Raw genomic sequence first — 15,699 nt, 5'->3', positions numbered from 1 at the left:
AAAAAAAAAAAAAAAAAAAAAAAAAAAAAAAAAAAAAAAACCACAAAAACAACCCCTGGCTCCATCCCCAGTTAGTTCAGTTATAATTTCTGAGACTGGGCCTGGACATCAGTATTTTTAAGATGTCCCTAAGTGACCTAACACTGTGAATCTCTGCTCTAAGGTGTGGCAAACTCAATGCTGATCTCATCTGCTAACTCTGTAGGGATCTGATCCATGTTTAGAGGAAGGGAGAGAGAGATGACAGAAATAGCAGGGGCTTCAAGGGAGCAAGAGTTTCCTCTCTCACTTGGACACTGGGTTTGTAGCTTCCAAAAGACCTGGCCAGCCACTGGCAAGACTCAGCTCAGGCCTGGGGGCAGAGATTCCAGAGCCCTGCTCTAGGGAAAAGGAACTGGTGAGAATTAGGTTGCGGGGCCAGACCTGATAACTGGTGGGCAAGAGTCCAAGGCAGATATCGGCCAGATAATGCTGGAGGCAGATCCAGGGCAGGGGCCATATAGACTTTTCTGGAGAGATTGAAGTCTAGTACTTATGCAAGATTGCAGGACCCTGAGTGATGGTGGTAGTGAGTGATGGCAATAGTCTTTTTTTTTTTTTTTTTTTTAAAGTTTGTTATTTCAATAGGTTTTTAGAGAGCAGGTGGTGTTTGGTTGCATGAGTAAGTGCTTTAGTGGTGATTTCTGAGATTTTGGTGCACCCATCACCCAAATAGTGTACACAGTACCCAACGTGTAGTCTTTAATCTCGACACCTTGCCACCCTTTTCCCCGAGTCCCCAAAGTCCATTGTATCATTCTCATGATGGCAGTAGTCTTGGTACTGGTGAGGAACATGGGGACAGGAATAGGTGGGAATGATAGTCATGGTATTGGGTGATAATAATTTGCTGGTGGTGGTGATGGTAGAGTGATGGTGATTGTATATATAACCAATCACCACAAACTTAGCAACTTAAAACAATACACATTTGTTATCTCAGTTTCTGTAGGTCAGAAGTCTGGGTGATCTCCACCAGCTCCTCCAGTAAGGGTTTCAGGATGCTGAAATGACGGTGCGGGTGGGGCTGCATTCTTTCCTGGAGGTCCTGGGGAAGAATCCGTTTCCGAGCTCCTTCAGGTTGTTGGCCAAATTCAGTTCCTTGCAGTTGTAGAACTAAGGTCCTCATTTTCTTGAGGTTGTCAGATGGGAGCTGGGCTTTGCTCCTGGAGGCTTCTGGTTTTTTCTCATGCTTTCTATATTGCCCCCGCTGACAATAGTACATTGAGTTCCTCTATCTCAATTCTCTCTAACCTCTCCTTCTGTTTGACAGGTTTGACTGAGAGAGAAAGTTCCCTGCTTTTAAGAGCCCATGTGATTAGACTGGGCCCACCTGGATAAGCCCCAGCACTCTCCCCGTTTTAAGGTGTATGGTCTCAATTGCATCTGCAAGATACCTTTGCCATGTAACATATCTCTAGGTTCTAGGGATAAGGGAGTGATTATCCTTGGTAGAGGAGGGCCATTCTGCAGTGATGATGATGACAGTGATGGTGATGGTGATGGTGATGATGGTGATGGTGGGGCAGTAGGCCTCTCACTTTTTTTTTTGTTTTGTTTTGTTTTTGAGATGGAGTCTTGCTCTTTCATCCAGGCTGGTGGTGTGCAGTGGCACTGTCTTGGCTCACTGCAACCTCCACCTCCCAGGTTCAAGACATTCTCATGCCTAAGCCTCCTGAGTAGCTGGATCTACAAGCACGTGCCACCACACCCAGCTAATTTTTTGTATTTTTAGTAGAGACAGGGTTTCGACATGTTGGCCAGGCCTCAAGTGATCTACCTTCCTTGGCCTCCCAAAGTGCTAGGATTACATTTTTGACAAAGGTGTCTTTGCCCCACTGCCAGGTCAGGTTCCCATTGGCTCGGGGGCTGAGTGTGACTGAGCCTGTAGGGGATGGCACTAGAGGACATGGAAAGTTCCGGCCAGCTGGGATGCAGGTGGTGGGGATAGAAGCAATGAAGGAAGGAATGTGGAAGGCAGACTTACTTGTGAACTTCACTAATCCTTTTGTCTTTCACCCTGACTCCCTTTGGTTGTTTATTACCTATTTATCTGTACACACCTGCTCCCCTCCTTTCTCCCACACTGTTCTGTAAGCTCCTGAGGACAGAGCTTGCTCTTCCTTGCCCTCTCCCACAGCGTTGAACACAGAGCTCCCTCTTAGTAGGGAAAAGAGGGTGGGGAAGTTATAGTGGTTGAATGCTGCTGTGTGCCAGGCATGTTTATATTTATTATCTAACTGAAGTGTGCCTCCATCCCTAGGCCTAATTTACATATGAGCAAATTGAGGCACTGGTAAGTTACATGACTTCCAAGTACACACAACCAGCAACCTGCAAAACTAAGTTATAAACCCAGTCATTTTTGCTCTGCAGCAGTGTGCTGGCTTTCATTGTAGATGCTCAGCAGAGTCCAGTGCACCCACCGACTGACAGAGAATAGGGGAAGCCTGCCAAAGGAGGCAGGCCTCGCTGCTTCCCCATCTCATCGCTGTTCACAGTCCTGATCTGGGGCCCTGAGATTGAGTGAAAGGTGGGCGGTTGGCTACAAGATAATTCTGTTCCTTGGTAACTGTCTGTTAGAGCACTTATTTGTTTCAGCCTGTTTCAGGTAGGTTTTCTCTGGATTTAATACATGAAACAAACAGCGTGTTTGGCTACAAGTCCTGGGAGAAAGATGGGAGGGAGGCTTAATCAGTCAATGTCATTCCAGCAGAAGGCTCTCTGTATGTGTGTGACCCTGCCTCTGGCAGCTGCCACTGCCAACTCTGAGGCCGGCCGCCCCTCCACACTGCAGGGCATACTGAGCAGCTGCTGATTATTCTCCCAGGCTGCAGCCATCCCTCCCCTGTCTATAGGGCCCAGTCCAGGGTCCATGTCCAACACACTCGCCATGGCCCCCTACCTTCAGAGAAAGTAGTCCCCTAACACGCACAGCTACAAAGCACCTTAGAGGCTATCTTTTCCTATGAAGTGGTTTAAAATCCCTATTATTCTTTTTCAGGACTGGAGCCCCTGTTTCCAAAGACACCCCATTGCAGTGATGATTGAATAAACTCATTGAATCTTACACTCTAAATAGATAAACTATATGGTATGTGAATCATATCGCAACAAAGCTGGGGTTTTGTTTGTTTGTTTCTAAGACATTCCATGGCTAGGTCCAGTGGCTAATGCCTATATTCCCAGCACTTTGAAAGGCGGAGGAAGGAGGATTGCTTGAGGCCAGGAACTCGAGACTGGCCTGGGCAACATGGTGACACCCAGTCTGTACAAAGCAATTAAAAAGACACAGCTGAGTGTGATGGCATGCACCTGTAGTCTCAGCTACTTGAGAGGCTGAGGTGGGAGGATCACTTGAACCCAGGAGTTTGAGGCTACAGTGAGCTATGATTGTGCCACTGCACAGGCTGGGTACCGGAGTGACCTTGTCTCTAAACATACATACATACATACGTAAATAAGACATTCTAACACAGGAGAGGTAGGAATTGAAGCTGTTGTGATTGGATTGGAGGAGGTTCACACCGCCTTCTGCTGATGCTATGCATCTGATTGTCCCTCATTTTACTACTGAGGAAACTGAGCCCCAGAGGTGGAAGGTGGGTCGTCCAAGTTAGTACTGTCAGATGAAGACTGAGCCTGGGCTAAGCTTGTCTCCTGAGTGCTAAGGTGATGTTCCTTCCCCACCAAGTTAACTGAGTTCCCTGTTAAGGAGGGAGAGAAGTACATGGCCCCTTGAGCCATGTACTTTGGCTTTGGTGAATCTGGAGCTTTGGTGAATCTGGAGAAACCTAGAGAGAAGGGGAGGCAAAAGGGACTCAATATTAAGAGTTTGTGATCTTGGAGATTTCTCAAGGAATGCGCCATAGACTGAGCCCAAGGTTCCTGCACATGAGTAGGGATTCTGTGAAGTTAGGATGGGAAGGAGAGCAGGCAGTTCTATGGAAACTACCTTCCATGATCTCCCCACCAGAGCCCAGCTCAGCCATACTCTTGAACTTGCATCTGGGGCAGTGGCCCTCAAGGGTTAGCTGAACTGGAGTTGATGACATTTGAAGATCTGAGATGTCAAGGCAGTTAGAGTGAAGAGGCTGCCAGGTGGAGTGGAGCCATTTATTCATTAATTCAACACATATTTATTGAACCAGGTCTACTATGGCCCAGGGACCACTGGATACTGGAAAACAGCACAAAATACATTGATAAAAATCATGACTTTGGTCATGTAAACTACAATTAAGCTGTTAATATTAATGTGGTAGATTAAATGTAGCCATAATTTTTTTGCAAAAAAATCAAGAGATGAGGCATTTTTCCACATCCCTGAGACCAGTCTCACTTTGGGACTTGCTTTGGCCAAAGGGTGTGGCAGGAGTAATGCCTCTGGAGTCTAGGCCTCAAGAGTCCTTGTAGCTTCTGTTTTATTCTCTTGGAACCTGGAGATCATACCGTAAAGGAGTCTGAGATGAAAGACCATGAAGACAAAGGCCCAGGTGTCCCAGCTGAGCCCAGGCCTCAGAAAACTTGCAGCTGAATGCAGCCACTTGAGCAAGCTCAGGTTAGAACTACCCGGCCAGCTCTCAGAATCATGACAAATACAGTCATACTTTGGAGATATTGTGGGTTTGATTCCAGACCACCACAATAAAGCAAATGTCACAATAAAGTGAGCAACACAAACTTTTTGGTTTCTCAGTGCATATAAAAGTTATTGCTACACTATACATAGTCTATTAAATGTACATTTGCATTACTTCTAAATAAAACAATGTTTATACATTAATTAAAAATACTTAATTGCTAAAAAATGTTAATGATCATCTGAACCTTCATCCAATTATAATCTTTTTGCTGATGGAGGGTCTTGACTCAGTGTTGTTGGCTACTGACTGAGGAGGGTGGTAGTTGCCGAAAGTTGGAGCGGCTTTGGTGATTTCTTAAAATAAGACAACAATGAAGTTTGCTGTAGCAATTGACTCTTGTTTTCATGAAAGATTTATTTGTAGCATGTGATGCTGTTTGATAGCATTTTACCCATAGTAGTACTTCTTTCAAAATTGGAGTCAGTCCTCTCAAATCCTGCTGCTGCTCCATCGACTAGTTTATGGAATATTCTCAATCCTTTGTTGTCATTTCAACAGTATCTTTGCTAGAAGTAGATTCCATCTCAAGAAGTCACTTTCTGGCCTGGCGCGGTGGCTCACGCCTGTAATCACACACTTTGGGAGGCCGAGGTGGGCGGATCATGAGGTCAGGAGATCGAGACCATCCTGGCCAACATGGTGAAACCCCGTCTCCACTAAAAAATACAAAAAATTAGCTGGGCGTGGCTGTGGGCACCTGTAGTCCCAGCTATTCAGGAGGCTGAGGCAGAAGAATGGCATGAGCCCGGGAGGCGGAGCTTGCAGTGAGTCGAGATCACACCACTGCACTCCAGCCTGGGTGACAGAGCGAGATTCCATCTCAAAAAAAAAAAAAAAAGTCACTTTCTTTGCTCATCTATAAAAAGCAACCCCTCATCTGTTAAGGTTATATCATGAGATTGCAGCAATTCAGTCAATGTGAGAACTACAATGAAATAACTTTATGATTGTTCTTATACCTTAGAAAGATGTAATTTCAAGCTCCACTTCTGATTGTAGTTCTCTTGATATTTCTACCACATCTACAGTTACATTCTTCACTGAAGTCTTAAAACCTTCAAAGTCACCCATGAGGGTTGGAATCAACTTCTTCCAAACCTCTGTTAATATTAATATTTTGACTTCTTCCTGTGAATCACAGATGTTCTTAATAACATCTAGAATGGTGATTTTCAATTTACTTTGCCCAAATCCATGAGAGGAATCACTATCTGTGGCAACTATGTCCTCATGAAATGAATTTCTTAAATAACAATAATTGAAAGTCACAATTACTCTTTGATTCATGGGCTGCAGAATGATTGTTGTGTTAGCAGGCATGAAAACATCAGTCTCCTTGTACATCTTCCTCAGAACTCTTGGGTGACCAGATGCGTTGTCAATGAGCACTAGTATTTTTACAGGAATATTTGTTTCTGAGCAGTAGATCTCAACAGTGGGCTTAAAATATTCAGCCAACCATGCTGTAAACAGATGTATTGCCAAACAGGCTTTGTTGTTCCACTTACAGAGCACAGACAGTGTAGATTTAGCATAATTATTACGGGCCCTAGGATTTTCAGATAACAAATGAGCATTGACTTCAACTTAAAGTCACTGACTGCATTTATACCCTAACGAGAGTCAGCCTGTTCACTGAAGCTTTGAAGCCAGATGTTGATCTCTCCTTTTGGGTTATGGAAATCTTAGATGGCATCTTATTCCAATATAAGGCTATTCCATCTACACAGAAAATCTCCTGTTTAGTATGGCCACCTTCGTCAATTATCTTAGCTAGATCTTCTGGGTAACTAGCCACAACTTCTACATCAGCATTTGCTGCTTCACCTTGCACTTTTATGCAAGGTGAAGATACATACTAGGAGATTTTTTTTTCCCCTAAGTCTTATGAACTAACTTTTGCTAGCTTCAAACTTTACTTCTGCAGCTTTCTCACCTCTCTCAGACTTCACAGAACTGAAGAGTATTGGGTCCTTGCTCTGGATTAGGCTTTGGCTTAAGGGAATGTTGTTACTGGTTTGATTTTCTATCCAGCCCACTAAAACTTTCTGGATATCAACAATAAGGTTGTTTCGCTTTCTTATCATTTGTGTGTTCACTGGAATAGCACTTGTAATTTCCTTCAAGAACTTCTCCTTTGTATTCACAACTTGGCTAATTTTTCGTGCAAGAGGCCTAGCTTTTGGCCTGTTTTGGCTTTCAGCATGCCGCTAAGCTTAATCATTTCTAGCTTTTGATTTAAAGTCAGAAATGTGTTGCTCTTCTTTTCCCTTGAACATTTAGAGAGCATTGTAGGGTTCTTAATTAGCCTGATTTCAATATTATTTGGTCTCAGGGAATAGTGAGGCCAGGGGGAAAGGGAGAGAGATAGGAGAATGGCTAGTTGGTTGAGCAGTCAGAACACATACACAATTTATTGATTAAGTTTGCCATCTAATATAAGTGAGATTCATGATGCCCCCAAACAATTACAACAGTAACATCAAAGGTCACTGATCACAGATCACCGTAACAGATATAATGATAATGAAAAAGTTTGAAATATTGTGAGAATTACCAAAATGTGAGAAAGAGACACAAAGTGAGCACATGGTATTCGGCAAATGATGCTGATAGACTTGCTCGATGCATAACCTTTAACCTGTGAAAAGCACAGTATCTGTGAAGTGCATTAAATCACAGTGCAATAAAATGAGGTGTGCCTGTAATAAAACTATTGCTGTTTAAGCCACTGTGTTTTAAAGTAGTTTATAACACAGCAATAGATAACCAAAATAATGAGGCACATTTCAGGTTTTCCTTTTATTCTGATAAACTAAACTGTTAAGCTCTGATGAATATCTTAGACTTTGTAAAATTTTAAAAGCACTTACAATTTTTGTTTATCTGTGATCTATCCTTCTGATTGTTTAAAAGTAACATATAAACAAGGTACAAATATCCAAACACTGCAGGCAGGTAGAAAACAAAAGTCAAAGTCATCTTCTATACCTGGATCCCCAATCCATTTCTTCAAAGTTAAACACTGTTAGTAATTTCTTCTGATCCTTCCAATAAAGATAGGTTATACAGACACATGCATATCTATAGCTATGCCAATATCCATAACCATCTCTTTTTTTATATATAGCAACTGTATTACATATACTGTTTTGCACTTTGGTGGGGTTTTATTTTCACCAATTGTTTATCTCAAACACACTTCCATCACCTGGGGACCTATTTCATAATGTTTCACTGTAAAGATGGATTCATGATGGGCAGTTGCATTGTTTCTAATCCTGAATATGCACATGAGCACATCTTAGTGTACTTTTGCTTACATATCCATGGATATTGCTTGCATGTTCAGATGAAAGGACATGTTCATTTTATGTTTTGAGAAGTACATTTATTTTGACAGTCCAGTATAAAAAGAGGTTTGTGACCATTGTAGCATCTGCCTCTATATACTTACAAATGTATTATCCCACATGAGCCTCATGGTAAGCACGTGAGTTGGTCATCTCCCCGTTTTATAAAAAGAGAAACTCAATCTTAAGAGGTTGGGCATTTGCCCAAGGTCACACAACTAGTAAAATGGTTTTTTTTGTTGTTTTTTATTTTTATTTTGTTTAACCTAAATGTCTTACCATTTCACAGGGACCAAAGGGAAGGGCAAAGTCCAAACCTAAAACAAGCTAAGAAAATCTTATTACAAAAGGAATATAGAATTATAGTTGCCTCATTCATGTACTGTTCTGTGGCCATCATAGGGTAACGGATTTCTCCAGAACACGAGATTTTTGAAATGAAGAAGATGAGGGCTTATTGTAAAAAAATTCCACATCATCCCTGTGAGGAGGGAGGAGACAGCAGGTTTTGAGATAGGAGAGCAGATGCTCTGTAGCAGAGCCTTGCCTCTGGGCCTCATGCAGCTGAGATGAACCATGCATGGCCTGGCCGGATGGCACTCCAACAGGATCATGCTCAACATTCTTTGTCCTGGAATCCCTGGCAGGCTTTCAGCTATGGGAGCCTTGCATTTCCTGTGGAATTCAGCTGTGAACTCAAACCTTGACAGGGCAGCCCAGGACCACTACAGGGGACTGTGATGAGGTTTAAACTGGAGTCTCTACCCTTACACATGGGAAGTAAGAGCCTTTCTGTCACCCCAGATTCTAGCCCCAGACTTAACTAGATGAAGAGTGGGGGCAGGCTGGGCACAGTTTCTCATCCCTCTAATTCCAGCACTTGGGGAGGCCAAGGCAGATAGAATGCTGGAGTCCAGGAGTTTGAGACCAGCCTGGGCAATGTAACAAAGCCCTGTATCTACAAAAAAAAGAAGAAGAAGAAGAAAGAAAAATTAGCCAAGTGTGGTGGTGCCCACCTGTAGTCCCAGCTACTTGGAAGGCTGAAGTGGGAGGATCTTTTGAGCCCATGAGGTCAAGGATTCAGTGAGCCATGATTGTGCCACTGCACATCAGCCTGGGTGACAGAACAAGACTCTGTTTAAAAAAAAAAAAAAAAAAAAAAAAAAAGGAATAGTATTATTTCCAGGAGAATTAAGGCAGAGGGATCTGGGATAAAGGAAACTACTAATTGTAAGTGAGTAGCTAACATGTGCCAAGCATTCTATATGCATTGTTCCCTTTAAGCCTTGCAACATGCGTGGGGAGCTATCAATGTCCCCATTTCAGAGATAAGGAAGCAGAGGTTCAAGGGCTCAGTTTTCAGACGTGGGCCTCAAGATCTGGACCAGATTGGCAGCTAGGGTGTTCTGGACTTCTGTGCTGAAGCTGCTTGGTTCCTGCCTGCCTGTGGCCACGTTTGGTGTTTGAGAGCAGAGCAGGGCTGAGCCTGCACCTAGGTGTCTGTGGACGGAGCCTGGAAACTAGCCAAAGCCTGAGAAAAGGAGCTCATATTTAGGACACCCTTTCTTACTTTACCCACTCCCTGCATTCTGCTCAGGGAGGTTACATCACATAGCCAATGTCTCAAGCTCCTGCTGGTGGCACCCCAAACTGAATGCAAAGCCCAGAAACTTATTGCCAGAAGAGGGAGGCAGAGTGGCATAATGGTTAGAGCATAGGCTCTGGCCAGACTACCTGGGTTCACATCTGGGACCTTGCCACATGGTAGCTATGTGTGACCATCAGGTTAACCTCTCTGTGCCTTGATTTCCTCTCCTGTAAAAAGCAGATTAAAAGTATTACTTACCTCATTTAGGTTATTGAAAGCAAGAAATAAGTTAATTCACATAAAGAGCTGAGAATAGCACCTGGCACATAGTAAGTACCCAATAAATGGGAATGTCTTTTATTACTCCCCCAAACTATCATGTCCCAGTAATGAACCAAGAGCAGCTCTGGGAAAGGAGAAAGGGAAGGGGAGACTCCCTTTACCAAGTTGACTCTCGCCTCTGAGGTGCTGGCTATCCTAAAGTCTCTTAGCCAGATAGACTGGCAGACTCCCTGCTTTGAACCTGCCTGGTGTCCATCTGTCCACAATGTATCCCACACCTCTTATCTATCAGGGCCAGGCACACTGAAGGCCACAGGGTAAAGAAAGCAGAGGCCCTCTGACCTATTTTGCAGGTGCCCCCTGCCTGGAGAGTCCATGCACACGTCTGAGGGTAAATGTAGGACAAGGAAACCAGCTGAAGAGAAGTTCCAGGCCCTCCAGTCAGAAGCCTTTTCAAATGCTGACTCTACCCTTTAGCAATGTGGCCTGGAGAAGCGACTTACCCTCTCAGAGCTCCAGTTTTCTTTTCTTCCATAACATCACTCATGTGGTGTGACTGGCAAGGAATAGGCCTTCGGTGGCTTCTCTATGTGGCTGCCTGGTCCTGAAGCCTCTCGTCTTGTCTCAGCTCAGCCTTTCATTTGTTTATAAACTTCTTATTCTGCATCTTCTATGTGCCAGGCACTGGGAGTACACGGATAGTTAAAACAGACACAACCTCTCTCCTCAAGGGTCTTATTGACCCCATTGCATGTATGGCCAATTGCAAAGGGGACTGTTAGGAGCTATAGGAACTGTCCCAGGAAGAGGCTCTTGCAGAGGACTTGGAAGGGGATGAGCCTGGGAGGCAGAGCATTCTAGTTCTACAGTCTGTGTTCCAGTTGGATCTCTCAGGCCCACTCTTTCCCACCCTTCTAATGCTGTGCTCCACCCAATCCCAGGAACAACATCTTGTCTCAGCTCCCTGTTGACATGGAGACTCCTCTGACAAGCTCTCCCTCTGGTTACCCCAGGATTCCAGTGCCAGTTGGCCCCCATCTGTTCTTCCTCTCTTTGCCTGGAGCTCCCAGGCACATCTGATTCCATCCAATCCAATTTTCTCCCTTTCCATCAGGATCCCCACCCCAGGGGATTTAAGCCAGGGCACATGATCAGCTATTTCAGGGAGGCTGTCCCCCTCACTGCTTCCTGACTCAAAGCAGGAGGGCTGCCTCCTCCAGAGCCAGGTGGGGAAGTGGGGGACATTGCCCTGAGAAAATGGTGCTTTCTATTGTCATGGCAACTGTTGCTAGGTGTCACCAGGAACCCACACTAGAGCTTGACCTTCCCAGGAAAAAAGCAGGGCTCTGAGTAAGACCTGAACTCTTTCCCTGGGTTGAGTTAGCTTGCCTCATTCATTCATTCAATTGTTTATTCAATAAACGTTTTCTATATACTGGGACTGTGGTGGTCTCTGGGAATTTATAAAAAAAAAAATCAGTCTCTGTCCATAAGGAGCTCAATATAGCAGGAAAGAAAAAAAATGCAAATCTAAGGTGATATTAGACCCCATAAAGGTTATACTGAAAATCTGAACAGGGCACTCTGAGACCAGAAAGAGGCATTTAACCCTTTTTAAAGGCTGAGAGGGCTCATCAGGAAAAGCTCCCTAAAGGGGGCAACAGTGGTGTTGAATATTTAATTATTTAAAGCGAACAAAGAATCACGGGGAGGCCATGCAGCCTGTAGCAGTACCCAGACCAATTGTAGGACATGCAACAGCATGAAAATGTTGAAGTAAAAATAGTCTGGAAAATCCATGGTATTGCATATGTTCAAGGGAGTCGCACCAGAGAAGCCTGTGATGTTTAGTGGAGATTAGCTATGAAGATGCTGGGACTGCATCCTTCAGACAGGTAGCTATTGTGGAAATGTGGCTTGGGATGGCACATTACAATTAGAAGCATCAAGATATTTCTGTGGGGTGGGTCATGGTGGTTTGGGGGCCTGGAGTTTCTCATCAATAAGGTGTTCAGATTTCTGTGACTGCTTGAATGCAGTGGATTACAAGGAATGGGAAGGAAATCTGTATTGACTTCTAGACTCCTCGTGGCTTGGTGTCAGGAAGGGATGGTGGTGCAAATAACCAAAATAAGGGAAGGGAGGAAGGAGGGAGCTGGTGGCAGAACAGAGAAAGGGTAGTAAGTTCAGTCTGGCCTCCTGGAGGTGCCTGCAGGAAGCATGAGTGAAAATGCCCAGCTGACTGCTATTGACCTGAGATGTCAGGTGCAAGGCACGGGTGTCCATGAGGGCTGAGACCAGGACCTTGGGACACAGGAATGTTTGAAGAGTAAACTGCTGAAGACTGAGAAGGAGCACTCAGAGAAGGGGTGGGGAGTGGGGTGAGTGGTGTCACAGGAGCCAGAACGGAGTGAGCCATGGGGTCAGATGCTACTGAAAAGGCTGGTAATATGAGGACTAAAAGGAGTGCATTTGATTTGGCAATTAGAGAGCCCCTTGGTGACTTTGCTGGAGAGGTTTCCATGGAGCGGTGGAGGCAGAGGGCTAAGGAGTGCTGGGAGGAGTGGAGGCGGAGGCCATGCCTATTAACCTCTCCTTCAAGGAGCTCAGTGGCCAAGGGAAGGAGAGACGGGCTAGGGAGGAGGGCAGGGGATGGAGGATTTCTAGCATGTAGGGAACTCAAACACGTTGTGGGTTATTGAGAAGAAGCCATGGGAGGGGAAGGTTGAAGACATTGGGCTATGAATGGGAGGTGGAGAGGTAGCCAGTGTTGCCTGTGAACTGGATATGTTTGCTGGGAGTTACCTGCAAAAGAGTGTAGTCCTTTCCTCAGTGAGTGACGTGAGCATAAAAAAGTAGACCTTAAGTGGGAAGGAAGGCTGGGGACAGGTAGGAGGAAGTGATGGGCATGAAAATAGAAAGGGCCATGGTGTGTGCATCTATGTCTGTGGCTGCATTTCTGTGTGTCTGTGGGTGTGTGTCTGTATATGTCTTTGTGTGTGTGCATCTGTGTATGTTTGACTGGAAGCATCTGTGTGAGTCTGTGTGTGTGTGTGCATGTGTCTGACTCGAGACATCTGTGTGTGTCTGTGTGTATGCATGTGTCTGCCTGGAGGCCTGTGTCTGTGTGTATGTGTGTGTGTGTGTGTGTGTGACTGAGGCATCTCTGTGTGTGTATGTGTGTGTGTGTGTTCATATGTCTGGAGGCATCTGTGTGTGTCTGTGTGTGTACATGTATCTGCCTGGAAGCATATGTGTGTCTATGTCTGTGTATGTGTGTGCATGTGTCTGCCTGGAGCCATGTGTGTATGTGTGTGCATGTGTCTGCCTGGAGGCATGTGTGTGTGTGTGTGTGTGTTTGTGCATGTGTCTCACTAGAGGCATTAAGACAACACTCTGAGCAGGGGTTGCAGTGGATTGAAGGAGCCTGGAGTGTTTTATTGGTACTTTGTTTAGATTTTTGTAACCACTTGAATACAGTGGGTTGTGTGTGAGTGGGTGTGTCTGTGTGTGCATCTATGGGTCTGTGTATTTGTATGGGTGTTTTTCTGTACGTGTCTGTGTGTGTCTGTGTGGTTATGTCTGTGTATATCCCTGTGTGTATTTCTGTGTGTGTGGGTGTGTGTCTGTTTCTGTGTGCCTCTCTGTGTGTTTGTGTATGTTTGTGTGTATCTGTGTATGTCAGAATCACATCATAGGGCATGTGTCAAAGTTGAAAAAACCCTGAGACTTCATCTAGGCCATTGTCAACACAGTTGATCAAAAGAAGGAACCAGTTCCAGAGACATGGAGGGATAACTCAAGGTCCCAGAGAACAAAGGACAGAATCAGCTGCATTCTGGTCTCCAGATGGACTGTACACAGCTTGAGCACCCAGGACACAGCCCCGTGTTGGGTTCTTTTCAGAAGAGGAGGCCACTAGAGGCTTTAGAGCTTGCTGGCTCCACAGCGGCTGGTGCTCTTCTTTCCCAGAGCTCATTTGGGTTATATCAAAATTGTTCCACAGTCTGAACTCAAAGGTCCAGCCCCAGATAGATCAGAATCACCCGGGAATGTTTCCCCTGAGCCCTGGGAAAAGCCCAACCTAAGGAATGACCGTGTGATTCACATCCCCACTGCCTGATAGTTAAGGGCTGACTCACTCCTCTCCACCGGCCCAGGAGCAAAACCAGATACGTGGAGCCTCCCCTGACACTCTGGTGCTCAAACTCATGTATGACAACCCTCTGTGCATTACAAGTCAGAGTGGGTCGATGCTGCTGTTACAGCGGGAATTTCATTTCCGCCTGGATGTCTCATTTTGTCATCTCATTTGGTGACAAATCAAGGTGATTTATAGGGAGCAAGCCTGCATTTAGTGTGATGGTCTCATCCAAAATGTTAGCTCCTCATGCACCCCTCCCATTACTGCCCTGACCTCACTCAATGGATATCTGTGCATTCAGAAATAGAGAAATAAGGCTGGGGGTCTGAAAGCTCTAGCTCATTCCAATCGCCAAATTCAGGTCACTGCCACTGAGGTGGGCAAGAGCTGATCTAAGCTCCTCAAGGCCTGTTTTTAAACATTTAGCAGAAATGCCCCCTGCTGCAATATAAACCAGCATGTGCTTGGGATAAATGGTACTTACTTCCCTCAGAGCAGTGCGGTCTAATAGAAATATAATGTGAGCCTCAGATGTGATTCACATTTTTCTAATAGCCACATTTTAAAAAGTTAAAAGCAAGGGGTGGAATTAGTTTTTATAGTGTCTTTTACTTAACCCAATATATCCCAAATAATATCATTTCAACATGTAATAAATATAAAAAGTTATTAAAGAGATATTTTATATTCTTTTTATGAGCTAAGTCTTTGGGACTCATACATATTTTACATTGACAGCCATTCTCATTTCAGACCTGCCACACTGCAGGCACTCAATAGCCTAGTGTGACTGGTGGCTTCCATATTGGGTGATGCAGCCTTGGGGCATCTCTAGGCTGCTGCTATACACAAGGAATATGGTTGTTCTTTTAGATGATGCTGAGCTGAGGGCTCTAGATATCAGTTTCTCCATCTGTAGTGATATTCTCTGTTCATTTGACTTCCCAGAGGTGGTTTCAGGGTCCTCCAAGTCAAATAGGACTCCCACTTTCTGGGCTGTTATTCTGAGAAATGATAAAACAGGATTACAAAATGGTGGACTGAGAAAAAACAAAAAGGTGGACTGTGTTAAATATTTGCATTTAACAAATCTGTGTCTCAAATATCCCAAAATGGCCACATCTGTTTATAGAACCTCATTTAGGAGTCAAAAGTCTAAGTTTGAGGCTAAATCCAAATGTGAGGCCCCAGGCAAACGTCTTTCGTGCCCAAATGTCCTTCCTGTCAACTCTCTGCACTTCCATGGTCTCCACTCTGATAGACTTCTCATATTTGAAAAACAAATGCAAATGTTCTGTGCAAACTGTGTACAAGCTTAGGATGGATGGGGGAGCTGCAGCCTTCACTTTGGGCAAGGAAGAACCAAGGTGCTGGAGAGGGGTTTCTGGAACTCTCAAAGCATGGAGGAATGGGAGGGAAGGGCCTCCATACAGGGGCCAAGTGTGTGAGTACAGGGAGGGAAGGCCCTTCCCTTGTCACAACAAGTTCCTAGATATATGTGACTCCTCAGGCCCATTCCCACAGCATTGGTCTCTCTCTCTCCCCTTCTCTCTCAGACAGAGAAACACAGGTTCAGCTTGCTGATTTTCTCTTCTTTCTGCCTAATTATGGCATGGTTTATAGAGAGCTACTGCATACCAGTCATTT

General features: G+C 44.7%; 1 protein-coding gene and 1 long non-coding RNA gene across 3 annotated transcripts in view; one reads left to right on the top strand and one right to left on the bottom strand.

Moving 5' to 3' along the window:
• The window catches only part of ASIC2 (acid sensing ion channel subunit 2), a 790,972-nt gene that overhangs the window by 118,716 nt on the left and 656,557 nt on the right, over positions 1–15,699 (top strand). The gene's annotated exons all lie outside the window — the stretch shown is intronic.
• Positions 9,120–15,699, bottom strand: part of LOC111526880 — a 50,071-nt gene continuing 43,491 nt past the window's right edge. Inside the window, exons 5-6 of the long non-coding RNA XR_002726515.2 lie at positions 10,412–10,592; positions 9,120–9,172 (exon numbers count right to left, since the gene is read on the bottom strand). This is a non-coding gene — a long non-coding RNA (uncharacterized LOC111526880). The remainder of the gene's footprint in view (positions 9,173–10,411; positions 10,593–15,699) is intronic.

The sequence above is a fragment of the Piliocolobus tephrosceles genome, chromosome 16 (genome assembly GCF_002776525.5).
Source record: "Piliocolobus tephrosceles isolate RC106 chromosome 16, ASM277652v3, whole genome shotgun sequence".
NCBI lineage: Eukaryota > Metazoa > Chordata > Mammalia > Primates > Cercopithecidae > Piliocolobus > Piliocolobus tephrosceles.
The sequence above is the reverse complement of the archived record's forward strand: the minus strand, read 5'-3'. Positions and strand labels throughout refer to the sequence as shown.